This window comes from Pelodiscus sinensis, chromosome 6, assembly GCF_049634645.1.
Source record: "Pelodiscus sinensis isolate JC-2024 chromosome 6, ASM4963464v1, whole genome shotgun sequence".
Lineage (NCBI taxonomy): Eukaryota > Metazoa > Chordata > Testudines > Trionychidae > Pelodiscus > Pelodiscus sinensis.
The window spans coordinates 13,545,935-13,569,113 of record NC_134716.1 but is presented as its reverse complement, the minus strand read 5'-3'; the positions used below and the strand labels follow the sequence as shown (position 1 = coordinate 13,569,113).

The 23,179-nt window shown below is 42.0% G+C and overlaps 1 long non-coding RNA gene across 1 annotated transcript in view; it reads right to left on the bottom strand.

The window, feature by feature from the left end:
* LOC142830032 (uncharacterized) overlaps positions 1–23,179 on the bottom strand; it is a 146,039-nt gene that overhangs the window by 37,684 nt on the left and 85,176 nt on the right. The window contains exon 2 of the long non-coding RNA XR_012905047.1: positions 4,829–5,038. This is a non-coding gene — a long non-coding RNA (uncharacterized LOC142830032). The remainder of the gene's footprint in view (positions 1–4,828; positions 5,039–23,179) is intronic.

The following is a 23,179-nucleotide window of genomic DNA, read 5'->3' as shown; positions in this document are numbered from 1 at the left end:
CTGTGGATAATGAACTCAGCAGTTCTTGTAGGGCAACCTGACCCCTTATTCCCTTCACATTTTAGAGCTGGGTGGAAAGTAACCAGATAGTAGTTGTGACAAAACTGGGACAGGGATTGGGGGGTGGGTAATACATGTCTATCTAAGAAAAAGCTCCCAATTTCAGTACTATCCCTGCTAAGCTGGGACCTCTGGTCAACCGTGCTGCATGCCAGCAATTCAAATGATTGCCATAAATAATTTTTTAAGAAGAACAAGTGCTTTCTATTTGACCTTGAAAAATAACAGTTTCCTTGACAGAACTCCTACCCATCAGTTTACCCCATGTCATAAAGATTTACTTGGGACATCATTTGCATGTATGTGCAATAGTGCAAGTCCCTCCAGTTCTCCTAGGGCACAGGCAAGATCCCCAGGGACAATACTGGGTCAATAAAAAGATTAACAGTGCAAAAACTGCATAGTAACACATCAAGGACTTAAGCTGGGAAATGCACAGCACTGCATGAGGGATTATAGGAAATCCTACTTGCAGGCTGCCCCCCAGAAGTGTCAAAATAAACTGTCACAAAGCAATAGCGGCAGGTTAGATGGGGATCCTCTCTGGTCTCTAATCAGTTCCTTGGAACGTAACACTGTGAGAAGCAGGTTTATTTCTATACCCTGAGCAAGTCACAGCAAGGAATTAATTTTCTTTGTGGCACTTACTGGTACAAGAAATTCTCTCAGCACAACAGAATGGCATGGGCCACCCATTGTTGTATTATCTCATCCAGAAAACTCCTCGCTGCTGGGCGTTCAATAAGCTGTTTGTGAGTAAAAGGCTTGAGATGCGCTTTTGTACAGATTCAGTCTGGCAGCCTGGTTGTGAATAGTTGGAAAAATGCTCCCTACCACTTTCAGCTGATGTCCTGAGCAACCTAGGCATAGTTCAACTGAAGGATGTGTGTGGTAGAGCTAATGTCTTTTGGGGGCATTGCAGTAACAGAGGTGAACAAAGCTGGACTTTCTACCCTGTGAGAAATTTCAATATTTCTACTTTTTGCTACCCACATTTACTTGAAAAGTTGAAATATGAAACATTTTGTGAAACAAATTATTCTGATTTTTTTTTTTTAATTTTGGAAGCGCTCTGGATGTCCCCAAACATCTGACTGACAGAAGCTTATACTGGATGATGTGGAATGGATGATTCAATCAATTACCCTCTTCTGTTCATTTTATCAAATACCAGGCAACTCCTTCTGTTGCAAGAAAGGATACCTGGCTAGATGGACCATTGGTCTATGCATGGCGGCCATTCTTAGGTTCTTATTTGAATCAAGGGCCAGATTCTTAAATGGCAGTAAATGACAGAATTTGATCCTTTACAAAAAATATATATATATTTAACATATATTAACTAAATATGTGGGATTCTCCAAAAAGAATAGCTTGAAGTTGGGAACAGCTGGGTACAGTTGGGAACAATTTGGTAATAACATCCTAGTTTCTTTGTGTGTCCTGAGTCTTTGATAGAGTTTTTGGTACAGAAAATTAGTCCTTTATAGTGACAAGATAAGATGGAGAACGCTAAAAAAGATTGTCAGTAGTGCTACCAGGGGTAGAATTGTGGATCTGCTATAATACTTGCTTTTACTTTTAAAACACTATTGCAAAGGTAGATTAGCCTGGCCCACTGGGAGATAATTGATGTTAAAGACTGGGTCTGTGTCTACACTGGCATCCCTTTCCGGAAAAGGGATGCTAATGTAGACTTCGGAATTGCAAAATCCGCGGGGGATTTAAATATCCCCCGCGGCATTTGCATTAGCATGGCTGCCGCTTTTTTCCGGCTTGGGGATAAGCTGAAGAAAAGCGGCAGTCTAGACATGATTCTCTGGAAAATAAACCCTTTTCTGGAGGATCTCTTATTCCTACTTTCAAGTTTTCCAGAGAATCACGTCTAGACTGCCGCTTTTCTTCGGCTTATCCCCAAGCAGGAAAAAAACGGCAGCCATGTAAATGCAAATGCCGCGGGGGATATTTAAATCCCCCGCAGATTTTGTAATTCCGAAGTCTACATTAGCATCCCTTTTCTGGAAAGGGGTGCCAATGTGGACACAGCCTGGATGTTTGCTGACTATGCATGGAAGACATTGACTATAAAAATGTAATAAATAAATATTCTAAAAATGTGGCAGTATATTGCATTGGTTTCTTGTCACATTATGTATAATGGATACATAACAGAGAAGTATAATGGATTATAATGAAGTTTACATTTAGAAAAGTAAATTTCTTATTCCAGAAGTCCTCACTTTAATCCCAAGAGCAAAGAAAACACAGCACTAGTGAAAGGTTTGTTTCTCTTTTTAAATGTATCCATAATGAACTTTATCTGCATAGACTGTAGCTATGATTTGAAAAACACATATGAAAATTAAGAGAGTAACTGGAAACTGTCTTCAGACAATGTAACTATTACAAAATATTAGGGATACATACACAAAGGGGCTACATCTATACTTGGCATGATTTTTGGCAAATGCTTTTAACAGAAATTTTTTCTGTTAAAAGCATTTGCGGAAAAGATCGTCTAAGATTGGGATGGACACTTTTCTGCAAAAGCATTTTTTCCGGAAAAGCGTCAGTGCCAATCTAGATGCGGTTTTGCGCAAGAAAGCCCCGATCGCCATTTTCGCGATTGAAGCTTTTTTGCGCAAAACAATACCGCGTTGTCTACACTGGCCGTCTTGTGCAAAAGCATTTGCGCAAGAGAGCTTTTGCCTGAATAGGAGAAGCATAGCGTTTCTGCAAGATTTCAGACAGTAGGAAGTCAGTGTTCTTCTGGAAATTCAAGCGGACAGTGTAGACAGCTGGCAAATTTTTCCGCAAAAGCACTTGCTTTTGCGGAAAAACTTGCCAATCTAGATGCAGCCAGGGTGCTTATGCTCTTTCTCTCTCACACATACGGGAGCTCAGGGTAGGGGATTGGGGTGCAAAAGAGGGTGTGGGGTCTGAGAGGAACTCTGGATAAATTGGGGTGCAGAATCCAGGACAGGGTATGAGTGCAGGAGAGAACTCTAATATGGAGAAGAGATGAAGGCGGGAGTAAAGGATTTGGGAGGGAGTTGTGATCTGGGGCAAGGAGAGGGCAGTATAGAGGGTTGGGTTGTGACCTGTGGCAGGAGGGGTTGGCAACCTGGGACAGGGAGTTGGGATGCAGGAGAGTTTGGGGTGCCAGATTCAGGTTCTTACCTAAGCAGCTCCTGGCCAGCAGCCCAAAAGGATCCTAAGGCAGACTACCTGCCTGCCATAGCCTTAGGCTACTCAAAGCAGCTGTGTGCCTCTAGGGGACGAGACTTTGTGCATTTTCCCTGCCCCCAGCACAATCATTGCAGCATTCATTGGTTGATGATTTTTCTGGGGTTGGGGGCAACGCATGAAGTCTCCCTCCTCTCCCCAGGTAAGAGTGTGTGGTGCCAAGAGGCACATAACCCCAGTAGCCAGCTGCTTTGAGCGGTCTGGGGCTGTGGCAGGCAGAGAGCATCCAAGCGGCCACGGGTCAGATCCAAAGGCTTTGCAGGCCGGATCTGTACTGCTGGCCATATTTTGCCCATTGCTGGATTGAGCCACTAGTCACTACTATAATACAAATAATAAGTACTATGCTGAATATCATTGAGATCCCATGTGATATATTTTGATGAAGATTAATTTTTTATCAGTAGCCAATTGACACGTGGAAATTAACAGAGTAAAATGGATGAACTGTAGTTCAATTGATTTTAATTATGTGTGTTTGGTTGCTCACATCCAAGTGGAATGCACCTTCGGTGGCTGAAAGGGAGGTTCTGTTGCCTTCTCACACTGCTGGAGATGGGTGAATGCAACATCCCAGAGTTGGTGACCGCATGTTGGCCCTCTATAACCTGGTGGACAGGAAAGGGGAGGCCTTACTGTTAGCCATACCTCTGGTCTCCCCTCAGCGATGTCACTGAGTTGGGGTCATAGCCCAGACCAGAGATACACAGACACTAAGGGTATGTCTACACTACCCTCCTAGTTCGAACTAGGAGGGTAATGTATGCATACCGCACTTGCTAATGAAGCCCGGGATTTGAATTTCCCGGGCTTCATTAGCATAAGCGGGGAGCCGCCATTTTTAAATCCCCGCTGCTTCGAACCCCGTGTAGCGCGGCTACACGGGGCTCGAACTAGGTAGTTCGGACTAGGGTGCCTATTCCGAACTACCGGTACTCCTCGTTTCACGAGGAGTAACGGTAGTTCGGACTAGGACCCTAGTCCGAACTACCTAGTTCGAGCCCCGTGTAGCCGCGCTACACGGGGTTCGAAGCAGCGGGGATTTAAAAATGGCGGCTCCCCGCTTATGCTAATGAAGCCCGGGAAATTCAAATCCCGGGCTTCATTAGCAAGTGCGGTATGCATACATTACCCCGCTAGTTCGAACTAGCGGGGTAGTGTAGACATACCCTAAGATCCACTCAGCACAGAGAAAGGGTCAGTCATAGGACTTAAGATAGCATCCAGGTACACACCCCAATGGGGCCAGAACCCATATAAATCCATTTTACTCTGTATAAAGTTTGTATAGAGAAAGCTCATAAATTGTTTGTTCCCTTTATCAACGAAAGAGAGCTCTGCACAGCTGTTGCTCTCCTCAGGTAATATTTACACTATTAATAAATAAAAGTGCTTTTATTAAGTATGAAATGTACAAGTGATATCAGACAGATCAAAGAAGCTACTAAGCAAAATAAAAAACATAACATGTCAGCTAAACACAATACAGTAAAAGAGCTTCTTACAAATAATAATTTCTCACCCTAGTTCTTATTTCAGGTAAAGTCCTTCATAGGTTAGAGATGTCCTTTCCGACCTGGGTCCAGCAGTTCTTTTGTTTCAAGGTGTTTGCATGTAACCTCTCAGGATGGGGAGGCAATCTGTAAAGCCAGCTGAAGATCCTCGTTGTTTACTTCCTTGCCTTATATAGAATTTTCTAGGGCAGGAAGCCTTTGTTCAATCCCCCACTCCTCTGTGGAAAAGTACAAAATTAAAGATGAATTACAGAACCAAGTGACATGGTTGCATGTCTTTCTCTGGCCAACCATAGTCCAGGCTTACAGAAAAAGCAAGACTATGCACAGACAATTGTCCTAAATACTGGGTCATTAAGTTCCATTAATGGTCATCACTTAGCATGTCTAGATGAGTAAATAGGCTTATGTTTCATATTTCTCACTTCAAATATCAGAATGAAATGAGCACACAAATAGACTATACACATTTAGCAGATAAAAACTTTTAAATTATGTTACATGAAGTATTTTGCGTTAAGCATATTCAAGTGTTATCACTTTCAGAGGCATATTTCCATAAAGAATATGGGGTGTAATGTCATACTAATAAGCACATCAAAAATAAAGCATCAAAAGGTCAAACTTGTATACACATTAGAGCATCCTGTGACTCTCTGAATCCAAGCATGCAAGCAGCTATGTACAAAAGTATCAAGAAAATCTTCCTATTAAAGAACTAAAATTGACAGCAGCAATAACAGTGAGAACATAGAAGAGGCACAAGGTTTAAAGTGCCAGCTCTGTGCTACTGAAATTGATGGATGAGCCAAAAGAAGCCAGAATACCTACACAGTAAAGGACATGAATCTCTGAAACACTACTGAGAGATGAGATATAAGGTCTTCATTTACACAGGCTCATCTTATGATTGGAAACTAAAAAAAAATTATATGGGAGCTCATGCAACATGTGTGGTGCATTTTGAAGGGCAGCCACTTTTCCTTGCCACCAAAAATGGAAGGTGAATTTGTTAAAATATTATCTTGTTTAAGTATTAATGTCACCGGATGCTCTATATTCATGCTTCTGAATCTTTTCAGGATGGCAATCTTTTCTTCAAGGTAAAATAATAATCACAGCTCCCTTCCATTCAGTATAAAAGTATAAAAATATCAGTAACAATATGATAAACCAGTATGATTTAAAATCATAGAGCTGCCCCAATGGGCCTCGAGAGATTTTCTAGTCCAGTCCCCTGCACTCAATGCAGGACTAAGTTTTACAGTACTTAGGTTTAATAGTGTGTGTGTTTCAAGAAACTGACAGAGTACTTAATGTTGAAAGATAATGGTGTGCAGGGAGTGGGGGAATGATGGTTTCCAAACCTTAGATTGTCATAACATTTTCAATACTTCACAATTACCCAGATTTCTGTGTGTGACATCGCACCTCCCTACCTTGGTATGATCAATTGAGAAAGACTGGTCTAACTCACAGGACTTAAGTAGGGAGGAACTATAACCATTCTCCTTTTCTAGATTGGAAAATGATGTCCTATTGTGGTTTTCTGCTGTAATGTGGGATCGGGTGTGGCAGAAATCAGAACAATGCAAAATCATTGCATTTAATGTACCATTTTTGATGTTGTAGTTTGTAATCCAGCTTTATTTTGCAGACACTTTTCCTTAACACAGTCCCTTAGAAAATAATTGGAAGTTGCAAGTGCTTATGCAGAAGTTATGATGGATGACAGTATTACTGCCCTTCAGTCTGTTGCTTACATCACAGAATATGACTAAATAACCAAGCTTAATAAGATGCCAATTCTATTAACTTTTACTTGAGCTACCGATTACATCCATGTAAGAGACAGTGAAGTAACCACTGGTGTTGAAGCTGCTGAATGTGTCATTGCTTTAAAATAGCTTTAAAACAAAGTAAAAATCTGTTTCATGCTATAAAATAGAAAACAATGTCTGTAGTACTTATAACAGTAGAGCTGTGTCTACACTGGCCACTTATTCTGGAAAATCAGCCGCTTTTCTGGAATAACTTGCCAGCTGTCTACACTGGCCCCTTGAATTTCCGGAAAAGCACTGACAATCTACTGTAAGAAATCAGCTGCTTTTCCGGAAATACTATGCTGCTCCCGTTCGGGCAAAAGTCCTTTTTCCGGAAAACCGTTCTGGAAAAGGGCCAGTGTAGACAGCAGAGTAATGTTTTCTTCAAAAAAGCCCCAATCGCGAAAATGACGATCGGGGCTTTTTTGCAGAAAAGCGCATCTACATTGGCACAGACGCTTTTCCGGAAAAAGTGCTTTTCCGGAAAAGCATCCTGCCAATGTAGACGTGCTTTTTCCGGAAATACTTATAACAGAAAACTGTTCTAAGCATTTCTGGAAAAGGGTGCCAGTGTAGACGTAGCCCATTAGTATGTTGTTGACATGTTGTCTGTAGGCTGTACCAGGTAGAAGAAGGAAAGAAGTCTTTAATAGTAAATTCACTTAATTTTGGTCAAAATTTTGTTCTTATTCACGTACCTGAATATATACAATTACATAGGAGTTCTGCACATATATCAAAGGACAAAATTCAGCTACTCAGAACTTATTCTCCAACATCCTGTTTGATAACTATTAATCAGAAGCAAATGGAAGCTAAACAAGATCAGGATATGTATGGAGTTACTAGAAAGGGAGTGACTAGGTAAATGAGATGATGCAATGCTAACATGGCACTGATTATATTAATCATATATTTGAGCATGCCTAGAATTCCTTACATGTTTCTAGATGCCTGAATAAATTCAATCTGACCTTGAGGCTATTGTGGTTAATAAAAGCACTGACCAAATAGTCTAATTCTGCAGCTTTATATCCAAAGAATTAGAAATACGTGCCCATCAAAAACTGTTTTAGATGAATAAGTTTTAGATAGAAGGGCCAGAATTGATTTTCATTTATGTGAATTCCAACATAGCCCCAAACAACAGGGGTGACTACGTCCTTCATGAAATATGAGCCTACTTAACATGTTCCTGTCTTAATCTCCTTAACAATGCTCTCAACTTGGGCTTTGCCTATGCTAGCCATGTACAAATGGCTCTGTTACAAATGGGGGACAAATAAATGATCATTTCTCACCCTTCTCATCATTGTTCTGGCCTGCATAATAAACCCATAGTAGATGGTATAGAATGTGGAATAGCTTACCAGTACCTTCAAGGCATTGGCAAGAGCTTGCAAAAGCTGTGCTCTTTTGAGATTTAAACGGTAACATTTGATTTTTTTCCCCAAAACAAAATGCAGTCTTTTAACAATAGGGATAATCTTTCTGAAGTCTAGAGCAGCAAGCTCATAATTGTGCTTGTTGTGTTGCAATAACAACATGAGTGGTAGTATGTTGTATGAGCTATGTTTGAAGTGCCCATATACCCTGCTGCACCATTTACATTCAGACCTAGCACTTGCTTTGTATTACTGATCTTCACAACTTTTCAAGCTGCCTGCATTCCCTTCTGCCAGATTTCATGCAGACAAGTCTGTCAGCAGAGAGTGCAAATTTCCCTCAACTTTCTCAAAACTAATATATACAGCATCTTGCCCAGCCAGTAAATCTACCAGCAAATACAGTAGTAAATCTTGCATTTATGAATTTAAGAGACTTTGCAATTGACTCATTAAGGTTTTCGCTTTAGTACTTATGGGCTGGACTCGATGACCTCCTGAGGTCTCTTCCAGCTCTAGGATTCTATGATTATAAACATAGTTTGATTAAAGCCAAGATTAAAGCCAGTTTTTGTCTGTGAGATGAAGAGTACAGTATTTCAAAACCTCTGGAACTGGAATCAGGTATGAAGTGTTAAACAAGCTGGCAAGCTTTAAGATGTCCTCATGTTTTATGGAATAATCTAGTACCCAGAGCTTCTTGAGGACAAAGTGAAAAAGCTCACACTTCATGAGAACACTGGAATGATCATGTCTATTTAATAATAGCATCTGATTCTTATAAATAATGTTTTTCCATCCAAAGTCCCTAGAAAGGAAGCAAGAATTATTTCAATTTTTCATATTGGAAAACTAAAGCACAAAGAGACATGAATTATCCCAGACCAACCAGAAAGGCAGTGTCAGATCTAGGAAGAGAAATTAATTAGAAAATTAGAGGACTTGACACCCAAGACCCTATATTCCATCAGAGAAGATGAAGACTTCCTTGATAGAAGGCAGCATTTAATCCTGCAGGCACAGCAGGCTGAAAACCCAGTGAGGGTAGTATAGAACAAGGAAGAAAACTGGCAGAATATAACCTCCAGGAGAAGAAAGCCAATTCAGGTATCCAATTCCACTAAAGGTAAGTAACCCCTTTCAGGCTTTCTGCACAGGCACTACGATAGAGAATGCTTGGCAGGGACCTCTTAGGGAAGAAATCAGGAGACACCATCTACCGGAAGGCATGGGATGGGGGTTCTACAAGCTAGGGATAGGAGTTCCATGACCACTACCCCCAAAAGAAGAAGATGGGTGGTAGACGGGGACTCCCTCCTAAGAGGGACAGAGTCCTCCATCTGCCATCCAGACCTGGAATCTCAAGATGTGTTCTGCTTTCCAGGAACTAGAATTCAGGAACGAGAGTCTTCCAAAACAGATAAACCTTTTGGCTCACTACCCCTTCCTGATTCTCCATGAGGGAACTAATAATACTGCCAAGAATGACCTGGAGCAGGTCACTGAAGATTATGTAGCACTGGGAAAAATGACCAAGGGATGTGAAGCGCAAGAGGGCTATGTCTGCACTCGTGGCTTCTTGCATTAGTATGGCCGTTCTTGCGCAACAATCCGCAGAGCGTCCACATTGCCCACCCGCTCTTGCTCAAGGAAATTTACAGTACGGCGTGGTAAGAGAGGGCTTCTTGCGCAAGAGCTACTCTCTTTTTTAACAGGTGTAAGCCCTCTTGTGCAGGAGTTCTTGCGCAAGAGGGCAGTGTGGACACTCAGCAGGGATTTCTTGCTCAAGAAAGCCCTATGGCTAAAATGGCCATCAGAGCTTTCTTGCGTAAGAGAGCGTTTACACTGCCATAGGCACTCTTGCGCAAAGGCACAGCTCGCACATGGCAGGATGGATGTTTTCTTGCACAAGACTTCTTGCACAAGAACCAGTGCACAAGATGTCCTTGCACAAGAAGCTGCCAGTGTAGACATAGCCGAGGTGTTCTCACCATCCACCCTGTTGAAGGAAAAGGTCCAGGTAGGGTTTGTCAAATCGTAGAAGTAAATGCATCTCCTCAAGCACAGGACTCTCTTTTGGACACAAACACAGTCAAGATTCTCCAAACATTCTTTTTGAAGCTCAGTAAAAAGAGCAATCCATCTCCTTTATATAGAACAGATTGCTAGCTGAGGTTCACTCCAAAGCATTAGGTTGCATGGCAAGTCAGGATGTGCCTTTAGAGTGAAGGGTTTCCTTGTTCCAAACACAAGGGTTAGGGTATGTTGTGTGTGTTGACAGAGAAATCAAGGAAAAGGAGTTGCGAGTAGGACCCTGAGAGAAAAAAGAGGGAGAGAATTTCTTGTTTGTAGAGTGTACTAAAATGCCTCGTTTGGGAAGGGAAGTTATAACCTGTTATAATCTGTCTCTACCGCATTCAGGAAAACAGAACTTCCTGTACATTTTTTTGTAATTAAATATAGCACCAAGAATACACCTGCCTCTAATAACTGATTTGTCATCCTAATGGAAACAACTCTCCCAATTACTTGAATACTGACTAGCCAGTTGGACAAATATTGAACTGTTGCTTGTCTTTCTGACACAGATGACCATTTGACTGCAGCCTACAGCTTGAAAATGTTAATCTTCATCTTAAAATCAAATCAGAATGTGTATTGCAGAATATATGTTGAGATGAGTTTTTGAGGAGTAGCAGAATATATGTTGAGATGAGTTTTTATAAATAATGGGTTTCATAAAACACACTGCGCTAATTGCTCTTGCTTCTTCACTTCTTAGCTCTGGAGGATGTTCAACCACCATCAATCAAAGAGAGACAGTCAATATTTGAGCTTGTATGCTGTCTGAAATCTCAACAGAGAAGTAATATGGCTTGCATGCAAGTCTCTACATACTTAGAAAATCCATTGTAAGAGTGTTCTGAAATCAGAGTAGTAGCCAACCATGAGGAAAAAAGGAATTATTCTGTACTTCTAGCTACTGAAATATGGTTAATAACCTCCTGTCACCATAGAGTGGCTTGCTTTACAGAAATCAGGAAACATTCATTTAAAAAAAAAAAAACCAAGTACACTTAGCGACACATAGTCATAGAGCTTGAGTTCTGGCCTTCTATCTCTGGTTTACAAAGGACCATATGCTGTCTGGAACTCTGTAAATCACACAAGACATCCAATGGCTTAGTAATATTCTGCAAGTAAACCTATCATTTTACACATTTCTGCTTGAATTTCATGACATAAAGCAGTGTTTAATCCTTCTCAGAGACTGTGGTCATCCTTAGCTCATAGGCCAGAAGATCAAGCTACATTTGAGTTTCCAAGCACTACAACAAACAACAGAGATCAAAATATGCCTTGACAGTGTCCTTATAAGTCTAAAGTAACTTAAAAGGGAACTCTTAAAACTTCACAGCAGCAAGATCACAATTTCAATAAATTTGTGTCATGTAAGAACTTGATTTAAAATAATATATATAAATCAAACTGATTTATTTCAGTCCTCAGTTTAAACTTCTGCCCTGAATTTCACAGGAAGTATATCACTCATACTGGTAAGATAATTATTGATATTCTGGATAACTCAGTAAATGATCATAGATGCTGAATAATTATGCAGCCTGCCAACGACTCTAAAAGGATACTGTAAAGTAAACATAGGAAAACGATGTCTTTACTGATTGGCTGTGTCTAGACTGGCAAGTTTTTCCACAAAATCATCTGATTTTGCAGAAAAACTTGCCAGCTGTCTACGCTGGCCGCTTGAATTTCCAGAAAAGCACTGACAATCTCAGTCTAGATTGGCCACGGACGCTTTTCCGCAAAACACTTTTGGCCAATCTAGACGTGCTTTTCCGAAAACACTTTTAACGGAAAACTTTTCTGTTAAAAGCATTTTCGGAAAATCATGCCAGTGTAGACGTAGCCATTGAGTTTCCTGAGGCTATTTCTGAAAAGTTGCAGGTCTGGATCTATTTAGCCACATGAATGAAATTAGAATGGAGATGATAATTATATGCAGAAAATACAGAAGATGAAGAAATCACAGACACTGTTTCCTATTGCATCTGATTTATGCTGGTTTGTATTAAGATCACAGATAGTTTTCTTTCTCCTTTTGGTATATTGTATTAGTTCTCTACTATTACAAATTTTCCTTTTTATCTTCTTTCCCTCTGATTTAATGGAGTGGCTTTTCAAAATCATCTGTTTCTAACCACATGCCCAACCTAACATTTTGGGAGGGTTTATGTCAGTCACAGAAACATATTGGTGGAGGAGCATTGCTCCATTCGGATTGCCATACATGTACAATGCCTCCTGGAACTTCTGGGAGTACAAGTCAAGAGTGGTCACCGCTATTGAAAAGAGCATATTTTCCAACCCCTTCAAAACCACGACAGCTCAAAAGTGACCCTTCCAATCCCTCAAAGCTCTTTGCAAAGTCTTTTGCTGAAATCAGGATTAGCTCTGCTGTGTCTTTGAATTCCTCAGCAGAAGGATGCATTGAGGTGATAAAAGCAGATTAAATTCAAAGGGGAGGCTCATCAATTCTGGTGGTTGCATACCATCCTGGGTATATTAACATCATGTAACCCTTCTGCCAGGTAGTGCCAGCAGAAGCCAGTGCTAGGTTCAATATCTAGGGGTTCCTTTCCATCCATTCAATGCAGAACTGGCTTGAACTCCTCCCCCCACCCCAGCAGCCTGGGAAATTGACACACATCCCTGGGCACCTCTGAGAGGTAATGCTTCCCCACTCGCAATCACAGAGTCTAAGCACAGAAAAAGAAACTTTTAATCAAAGAGGAAGAGAAGTAATGTGGCATTAACTTGGGAAAACACCACAGACAGAGTTAATAACCAAACCACTAGTAAACATCCCTGATCAAGTGGATTGAGCAATGTCATTTGCCTTTCAGGCTCCTAAGTCCAGCAATGTAAGTGTCCCTTGCACATGCCCAACCCTCCTCTGGGCCCCACTCACAGTTGCTGACCTTGGTCAGGGAGACAAGAGCTCAGAGGTGATTTGCAGACCTGGCCTCCCTTCCTGAGGGGGTTAAGAGGCATCTCATCCACTCCGCTAGTCACTCACCATCCACTTGCTTGCTGCTCTCTGGTGCCACTTTGCTGACCACTCTCATCCGATGCCTGCTAGATACTCAATGCTGCTTCCACCAGATGCTTATTCCAGTCAGCCACTCTGCTGGCCACCTGCCGCTGCTCCTGATGGCTGCTTGCTCCTGCCAGTTTCCCTGCCTGCTGCCACTGGCCTTGTGATGAATTTGGATCCAAACCTAGTGATTTCAGCTCTCAGTGATTTCAGCTCTTCAACCACAGCACAGGCCAGCAGAAAATAAAGAGATTCCTTATAAAGTCTGTTTTAGTTCTATCATTAGAAAGGGAGAGGGAGGGAGGAAAGAGAAACTGGTTGACTCAGTCTTACAGCTCATGCCTGGAGGGAATATAGCCTGCTGGTTCAGCGCTCTGCTCTTCCCTCAATTCACTTCATTTTAGTCTGGAAGGGAAAGCCTTGTCCATCCAAGATTCTTTACAATGACCATGTCTCTCCTACAAGCATTAGTGGTCATAGTTTACAATTTCTACATTTAAGGTTAACATGGTTTGTGACCTCACAACAGCCAAATTAGTTACAATAGGCAAAATACCATTCTAACAACTGAGCATCCATCAGGCCTATAGCACTACCTGAACTGTATTTACATAAGCACAACCAGAATCTCTTTCCCATTCCAACATGAACTCTATTTACATTACAGTTGAATACCTTACAGTGCTAAACAACTGAGTGAGCATAACCACAACCAGGATTCCTTTCCCCTTCCAGCTGGCTGAAATGGAAGTATTGATTCAAACCCTGCTTGCAATCATATGATGAAGTGCCATTTATTCATTATGGCTACGTCTACACTGGCCCCTTTTCCGGAAGGGGCATGTAAATTTCACCAGTCGTCGTAGGGAAATCCGCGGGGGATTTAAATATCCCCCGCGGCATTTAAATAAAAATGTCCGCCGCTTTTTTCCGGCTTTTAAAAAAGCCGGAAAAGAGCGTCTACACTGGCCCCGATCCTCCGGAAAAAGTGCCCTTTTCCGGAGGGTCTTATTCCTACATTGAGAATCCATGTGTGATTTGTAGAATAACTGGAATGGATACTACAGAGTATTTGTTAGCTCCAGGTTTTTCTTCTATAGAACATCACACTCTGCTGCTTGCTATACTCATGCTTGCTCGCTCTTGTCCTGGGGACATAGACTCTTTTCAGTTCCCTTGTGCCTGTTCTCTTCCCAGTCTCATCATACATAGGCTACGTCTACACTGGCCCCTTTTCCGGAAGGGGCATGTAAATTTCACCAGTCGTCGTAGGGAAATCCGCGGGGGATTTAAATATCCCCCGCGGCATTTAAATAAAAATGTCCGCCGCTCTTTTCCGGCTTTTAAAAAAGCCGGAAAAGAGCGTCTACACTGGCCCCGATCCTCCGGAAAAAGTGCCCTTTTCCGGAGGGTCTTATTCCTACATTGAAGTAGGAATAAGACCCTCCGGAAAAGGGCACTTTTTCCGGAGGATCGGGGCCAGTGTAGACGCTCTTTTCCGGCTTTTTTAAAAGCCGGAAAAAAGCGGCGGACATTTTTATTTAAATGCCGCGGGGGATATTTAAATCCCCCGCGGATTTCCCTACGACGACTGGTGAAATTTACATGCCCCTTTCGGAAAAGGGGCCAGTGTAGACGTAGCCTATGTATGATGAGACTGGGAAGAGAACAGGCACAAGGGAGCTGAAAAGAGTCTATGTCCCCAGGACAAGAGCGAGCAAGCATGAGTATAGCAAGCAGCAGAGTGTGATGTTCTATAGAAGAAAAACCTGGAGCTAACAAATACTCTGTAGTATCCATTCCAGTTATACTACAAATCACACATGGATTCTTAATTCAAAACATATTGGACTGTTAGGTTGCATCTACACTGCATCATCTTTCCAGAATAATGGACATCATTCTAGAAAAACAATACTATACTGCAATTGTGTTATTTCAAAAGAAAGTCGAAATAATGGATGGCCTTTTTTGACAGTGGTAAACCTCATTCCAAGAGGAATAATGCCTTTTCCTAAAAAACTTTTTCAGAAGAGGGGATGTGTGGCTGCATCACAGCAGTGTGGGGCCATCACATGCCCAGAGACAGCTCCAGTTCCATAGCAGGGTGTACTGTGGTGTCCAAAATCAGGGCAACCAAAGCACACAGTAGAAATGCTTTGCTGTCCCTCTGAAAGGTAGGGACATAGGACTGTGTTTTTAACTCAGGTTAGTAACTCCATTCAGCCCAGGCTACTACTCCAACTGCTAACTTAACAGAGTTGTGTCTTCACAGCTATTTTAACTCATTAAGAAAGCTTATTTTTGTTCATATAGACATATACCAAATGACACTATTTAGCTCACAGAATGTTAGTTATTGAGGGCAAGAAGTGTGTGTGTGAGATGAAGTGTACCCCATAACAGCTCTCATCATCTTATTGACTTCACAGGTTAATGAGAGCCTGAGAAGTCAATAAGACCATATAGAAGAGGGGTAAAAATCAGGCAAAATCAGGACCAGGGGGCTGGATCTGGCCCACTAAGCATTTCTTTCCAGCTCGCCCAGCTGATTAGTAGGCTGTGTATATTTACAGTGGCAAAGTGTGTTCCGCTGTTCCCCCCAACTTGCTCCATCCTGAGGCCGAGCTGCTCCCAAGATTCTCCTGATCGCTGTGCAGAGGGAAGGGAAGAGGAGAATGCTGAAGTCCTGCCCTTTACCCAATCTCTGCAGACACACGGCAGAGACACACAGAAGAGCTGCTCCAGTCTGAAGTATGGATGGTAAGTGATATACAGGCAGTCCCTGGGTTACATGTATTCAACTTACATCGGATCCCTACTTACAAACGGGGTGAGGCAACCCCGCACTAGCTGCTTCCTCTCAGCAGATCAGGGAGATGCGAAGCTAGTGCCCCCCCCCCCCCCCCCCAGCAGACCAGGGAGACGCAGAGCAGCTTTTCTCAGCAGACACCTCAGCTTGAGAATAAAGGACTGAGGGAAGTGAGGTGTTGGAGAATAAAACTGAGCTCTGGAGAAATGTTTGGCTAGAGTTTCCTACAATATGTACCAGTTCCGACTTACATACAAATTCAACTTAAGAACAAACCTACAGTCCCTATCTTGTACGTAATCCGGGGACTGCCTGTATACACATACACACTCTTCCTTCCTATACCCCATCTCTTCAAAGCAGGGTAGAGAGACAGAGCAGGACAGCTTTCTTTGTCTTAGACAGAGCATGGTTTCTCTCAGACACACAGTCTATGCCACACACATGCAGGCACTCTCTCTCACACATACACACTCTCTTTCCCGTCTCTATGCTACATACAATCTGTGTCACAAAATTGGTCTCTCACACACAGAGTGTCTCTCTTTCACATTCACACACTCTTTCTTTCTCTCTGTTGCCCCCAGTCCCACCCTTCCTGTCCAATGCCCTGCCCCTTCTGGGAGGTCTGAAGCTGGCCTGTGACTACGTTCCAAAATTCATGCAGTAGTCCCCTACCCCCCACAAAAATTCTTGCCCACTCCTATCTAGCATGACCTGAGAGAAGGAGCAGGGCTGACAGAAAATGAAGCCCAGCTCAGAAAGAATTGGGCCAGTACTACAAGGCCAAGAAGGTAAGAGCAGGAAGAAAGGGGCTCCAAGGAAAGAAACCTATGGTCTCTCCCTGAACAAGGAATAATGCTACAGGGAAAAGTAAGCATTCAGGCTTACTGCACCCGGTGCTGGAGAAAGGAATCGGACTTGAGGCTAAGAGGGATAAAACAGCCACAGGGAGTAGAGTAGAGTCAAATGGCAAACCCTGAAAGAAGGGCAGCTTGGTAGGAAGGAGCCCAGGGAAACAGGAATGGGGACTGAGGACATGGATTACTGATTCTAAGCCTAGAACCTTGTTTAGGGGGTTGGCTCACATTTCACTACCAGCCACTAACAAAGTGGCTCAGGTCCCAGGCCAGGATTGAACACCATCTAGAGAAGGCATTTGGATATTTGTCCTCTTGGACTCTGTAACCCCAGAAGAAGTGGATTAAATGGTGACATGGCCAGAGTGCCATGTTATCAAATGAAAGACTATAGCACCATGAGCAACAAGCTCCAAAGGTGGACCTGCTGCAAGGACAGCTGCATTCCAGACCTAAATGCAAGGAGGTACACTAGCAGTGAGTGTGGTAACCCTGTTACGATGCAGCTCTATTACACTGTGTCTGCCTTAATTTTCAAGAGAAATGTGCAAAGTTTTGGTGGAGGTGCTATATACACATGCATTTCTTATAAATGGTTATTTAAAAGCTATGTCAGTATAACCTGCACAGAAGACAAATCATTTTAGATAACTGCCTCTTTTGTCACATGCTTTGCACTTTATCTTATTAAAAGGAAACAATTTTACTACCATTATCTGTTTTTGTGAACATGTTATTTAGAAGACGGTTACTTGGTAGCACTGTTAAACAGAAGTGAGGAAGATTATGGAAAGAAAAGGGAGAAAAACAAATTGATATAAAGAGAGATGTTGTCTTTGCATGAACACACACTACATATCTAGCCATGTGTTTTTGGAACAGAATATAACATATCTGAAAGGCAGATCAGATTGATCTAGTTCCAAAGTAGTAGACTAGGTTGATTGCTAACTGATATTTGTTCCAGTGTTAGCACTGCCATTATGCCATAGACAGATTTATCGACACTCTGGATTATTTTTTACAATAGCAAAGGGGCAGAAGAAAAAACAGACAAGAATCCACAGAAATGTTATATAAAAATCAAGCAGGATTGCTCAAGTTAAAGTATAGAACTCTTTCTTAAATTTATCTCCTACCCTCATCAATACAGCTGTGGAAGGAATAATACAAGTTTGCACAAAAAGTGGTGAGTGTGAGGCTAAATATGCTATTCTTTTACCATATTAGACATAGATTACAAGACAGACTATGTAAACCAATTCTGGCTATGGAAAGATGACATGGGTCATCATGAAAACTGCAAAACATGTATATAATCAAGATGCCATACAAGTTGCCTCTGAGCTAATTTGTGAAAACAGGAATCATGTGTGGGACTGGTATGATGAGTGTTTCTTTCTTGAACTTCATGCACTTTTCTGAGTAGTGGGATATGCATTTCTACCTATGCAATGCAGACTTTAGTGTCTGTGGACAAGATTGTAACTTAAACTAATAGTATGGCAGTTCTTAATATCCCCTATAGTAGGAGAAGGTTGCTCCCCATAGGAAGTTGCTTCTATCCTGTTCAAGTGACAGGATAGACTTACATTTTTTGCTCCACAGGGATGGAAAAAGACAATGGCTGAGATTCTCTGTTATATAAACAAGGTTGGCATGACAGACTGAGAAAGATGCTACTGGTTGACAAGAGAAACTCTACCTTATCCTGGGGAATTTCCAGCCACTGCAAATCTCTGTATAAAGTGCAGCATTTCAGGACGTTTCCAAGTGACAGCATTAGGCACAAAATAAGACCTAAGATGAGATTTCAAAGGAAAACAAAAAAAATCAACCTTGTAGTCCTATTCTTTTTCTCTCTCTGGTCTCCAGGTTTGAGGCCACTCATTTGCCCTATTAAATATGGACACTGTCCTGGTTTAGAAATCTGAAAAATGCCACATCTGGCACTTTTGAATATTCAGCAATATATTTAAAAAAAAAAGAAAAGAAAAATAAGAAGCTGTTGGTGTCAAAAGTCATAAGATTAAGCTTTGAAATGTTTGGGTGGTTGCACAGATGATATTTATTATGCAGATGCTTATTGAAATCTGGTTGCATGGTGAGTTCTTATTCCTTATCTAGGTCTAACTCCTCTGATACTCAGGCCTGGCTTCACATGAGAAATAGCAAATATGAAAAATGTTTTGTTTTATCTTGAATCTGTTTTGCCTTTCTTTTTGATAGACTTGTCAGTCAGTCTATTTAATACTGGACAGTTCCAGTAGAGAAGCAAGGAACTGCTATGCATCTGTCTTTATGAGTAGAAGTAACAGGATTTGCCATCACTCTTTTCAATGACGTACTCTACAGTGGGGTCAAAGGCACCACCTGAATTTCTGTTTAATAGCATGAAATATACCAAATAGCCCCACCAATCGCAGGGGGCAAAAGTGGCAGTTGCTACAAGGCCCAGAGATTCAAAGAAGCCTGGGGCTGTGGGCTACCGCCACTACCACTATGTCAGTGACACAGGCCAGAGCCTTGGACCCTTAAATTGCCACCAGAGCACCACGCTGTGCATTTCGCGTGGCTCTGAAGACTGCGGAGGGCACACCATGCTCAAGGCAGCACGGGGCCTGGCTGCCCCTGGTCCCGCCCCTTCTATCCAAGGTCCTGTCCTTTCCAGGAGTGTGGAGCCAAGTACCCCACACCACCCACACAGTTTGTCCATTGGCCCACGAAGAGAGGTGAGTGATGTAATAACTGTATTTGGTCCAAAAGAAAGTAATTAAAAAATCAAGCCTCTCAGGGTAAGCTTGTTTTTCTCCAACAAAAGTAGGCCTAATAAAATATATTTTCTCATTAGTCTCTCTAATATGCTGGGACTCACATGGCTACAACAACACTACAATCAGACAAGTCAATAGTAATTCATATACCATAAGCCCAATTCTCAATTATATTGAGGCCACTTTAAACTTCTCCAAACAGGCCACAAACCAGTCCCACAAAGTGCTTCAGCAGCCTGCCTGAAGCCTCACGAGCAAAACCCCTCCTACACTCCAGCAATATCCATGCCCCGGATGGCCCCGGGCCTCTTACACAGGTGGGGGATACTAGCACCCAATCCCACCTACCCCGAACAAGTTCTGTCCGGTTCCAAGAAACCAGCCACAGATCCCTGGTCAATTTGCCCTCTGGATCTTACCCACAAATCACGCTGAGCCAATCCTTTAGCATCTAACAACTAAAGGTTTATTACCATGAGAAAGAAAAGCATGAGAGCAAGGTTGTTAAAAGAACAGTACATTACATGCATCGAATCTCCCAGTTCTTGATGTAGGCTCTAGCAGAGATGTTACAGCTACTGGTTTAAAAGTCCTTGTTGCGCATCCTAGGATCAGGATGGGTCCACAGTTCTTCCTGGCTCTTCGATCCCTGCACTGCTGCCTCTGGGATGAAGTGCTGAGCTGAAGACCAAGATAAAGTCTGTAACATGGCCTATTTATCCCTCCTTCCTGGTCTCTTCTTGGCTACAGCAGGTCACCTGGCCCACGGCTTATTCCTCTGTGTTCCCTGCTGGTAGCCCTTAGGTATGAGTCACCACTCATTCTTTAGGTGTGTCCTTGGCCCATTGAGTGCCATTGTCCCATAGGGCCTTGCTAATTAGCATGTCCATAGGCCGGACTCTGCCCACTGCTCAACCACATGCAGAGAAATATTCAGTATCTACAGAGATTACAGACACCTAACTACACACACAGACATTATACAAACACATGACTAGCGTACATAGGATTAGCAGACAGTAAGCTTCTATTCAACACCCCACATGGCTCCCTTTTATACCATTTTTGGGGCCAACACCCCCACCTATGGGTGCATCAGTGATCTGGCTGCTTCCCTCAAAATCCAGTAATGTGACAACTGTAAATATCATTAGCCACATTTTACAGATGGGGAAACCGATATACAGAGGTGGCATGACTTGCCCAAGTAATCCAGGAGGCCAATGGCAGAGCAATGAACAGGATCCAGGTCTTAGTACTCCAAAATCCAGTGTTTTTTACATGAGGCTATACCGCCTCTCATAAAGTTGTTAAAACTGACATTTAGTAATGTTTTATCATATAATATCTCTCTAGCTCTTTATGTATCAATTTACAGGCAACTCCAGTTGCCAAAATGGAAGCAAAACTTTACCAAATGACAATTTAAGTATTTTCAGTAAACTGGAAAATATATATATATATTTTTTACTATCAAACTAAAATAATTTTGGTTGCCAAAAACAGTTGTGGGGGTTCTCGAGTTTATGGCATATTGACAACCCCCTACATTTTTTAAAGAAACTGTTGGGGTGGGATGATGTTGTAACCCCCTTTTTCCTCCCCGGGTTACTTGAGAGCACGTCACACTCACAGCTGTGCCTGGGCGCCTGATGGTTTTAACCCAAAAGGAGATCCTGAGCACCCCCGTAGTAATGGTGTTTAATTTGGAGGGGGGAACCCTTTCCACCCCCTTGCTGCAGTCCCTTGCTCATAACGAATGCACAAATGGTGGTGCCGCCACCTGGCTGGCCTTGCACACACTCACTGGTGTGCCTTGAGAGCCTCCAGGAACATACTCATTCCAACTATGACCTGGATCTAATTCCAGAACAACTACAAATCATATACATCTAATAGAATACTTTAAAATAAACAATCTTTACTTAACTTAAATAATCAGGGGTTAACAGATTAGCAATGAACCGCATTAACAAAACGCACAACACTAATTGAAGCTTATATAGCTAACATTTGTACTGCCAATATTGATCCCACCCCAGAGTGTGCACACCCCTAGACTCATAGTCCCAGACTCTTGCTTGCATTGGCACGCGGATGTTGCAGCTGTAGTGGAGATTTGGTCCAGGCTAGACAGCAGCTCTGTCCCAGGTAGCACTTTTTCAACAAGGCCCAAAAACTTACTGCCTCATGCTGTGCCTATCGGAAGCAGCCTGCTAAATCCCAGTTCCAACAGGCATCTAGTCCCGGTCTGTAGCTGCATCCAACAGCCCCTGGATCAATCTCCTTGGCAGCAGCCTGACTCCCCCGTAGGTTCGAAACTCCAAGGCAGAGTCCCAGACTGCTAGGCCTCTTTTCATTCATGCACATGGAAAGAGAGTAATCTCCCACACAAGAGTCCTTCCTTCCTCTTTTTCCCAAGGGCTCATGGGACTTGTAGTCTGGATTGCAGCACACAGGGTCTTTCCAGTGAAAAAACAGAGGCCCCTTTAGTAAGGGGACTACAATGAGGTTTGATAAAATCTTCTATTAGTCAAAAAGACTTTACAACAGATTTTTCAAGCAGCTCTACTCATTTATTTTTCTAATATTCCTGCTATTGTTCTTTATGGCAGTGACAGCATATGCAACAGTTCCAGGTGTACATTTAAGCTAACTGGTTTTAAGCCAATTTTTAACTAGTAGGGATCAGTGTGAAATCTGTGTGGAAGCAGATTATCCCTGCTGTGGGATTCTTACACCTTCCTCTGATTGGCAGAGACTTCCGCATAGTTATTTATGCTGTTATTTCATCCTCCTAAAACTGCATGCTTTGTTTCCCTGGTGCATCCACTTGTTGAATCCTGTTATTAATGAAACTTCACATATTGGTTAAATCCACTACTCTTGGGGGGAAGGCTGCTCAAGACAGGTTTATCTTTGAACAAATCCAAGTTTAATTCTACAAGTATTTCGCTTGGCTAAAAGTCAACATGATTTATATTGCATATCAGAGAGAACAGAATTCAGATCCCTTTTTTTAACAACCAAAATGTGAAAGTTGAGTATTGGTCAGTTGTACTTCCAACGTCTGCAAGCAATGGACAGACATTTTGCCATTTTTAATGGTATCAGTGGGTTTTAGCTGAGAAGCATTATCTTGCTTTCTTATCTATTTTAAGTTAATTCATGCTGTTACACACAACCTCGTCATTTAATATTTATTGAAACTAAAAAACACATACCTGTAACAGGTCCGATTCTGCTCAGTCTCACTACAGACAATGAGAACAGAATTTTCCTCAAAACTGAAAAAAACAAAATCATGGACATTGCTTTTTGTGGTTGGTTAAATATAAAATGCTAGACAGAAGAGCCTTCAGCTTTACTTTTGTATTATTATTGTATTGTTGACTGTAGTGACTAGGATCAAATGCCACAGAAGTTTTACTTAAGAAGGACTGAGTAAAGATGACTATATAGACTTTAAGAATTTTGTATATGAGTGTAGTCCATTTATAGCTGTAATTGATATCTTTACTCTTTCTAACTACAAATAAATATCACAAAAAAACCCTAGCAAACACAAGAATCAAAAAGTCTGTCACAC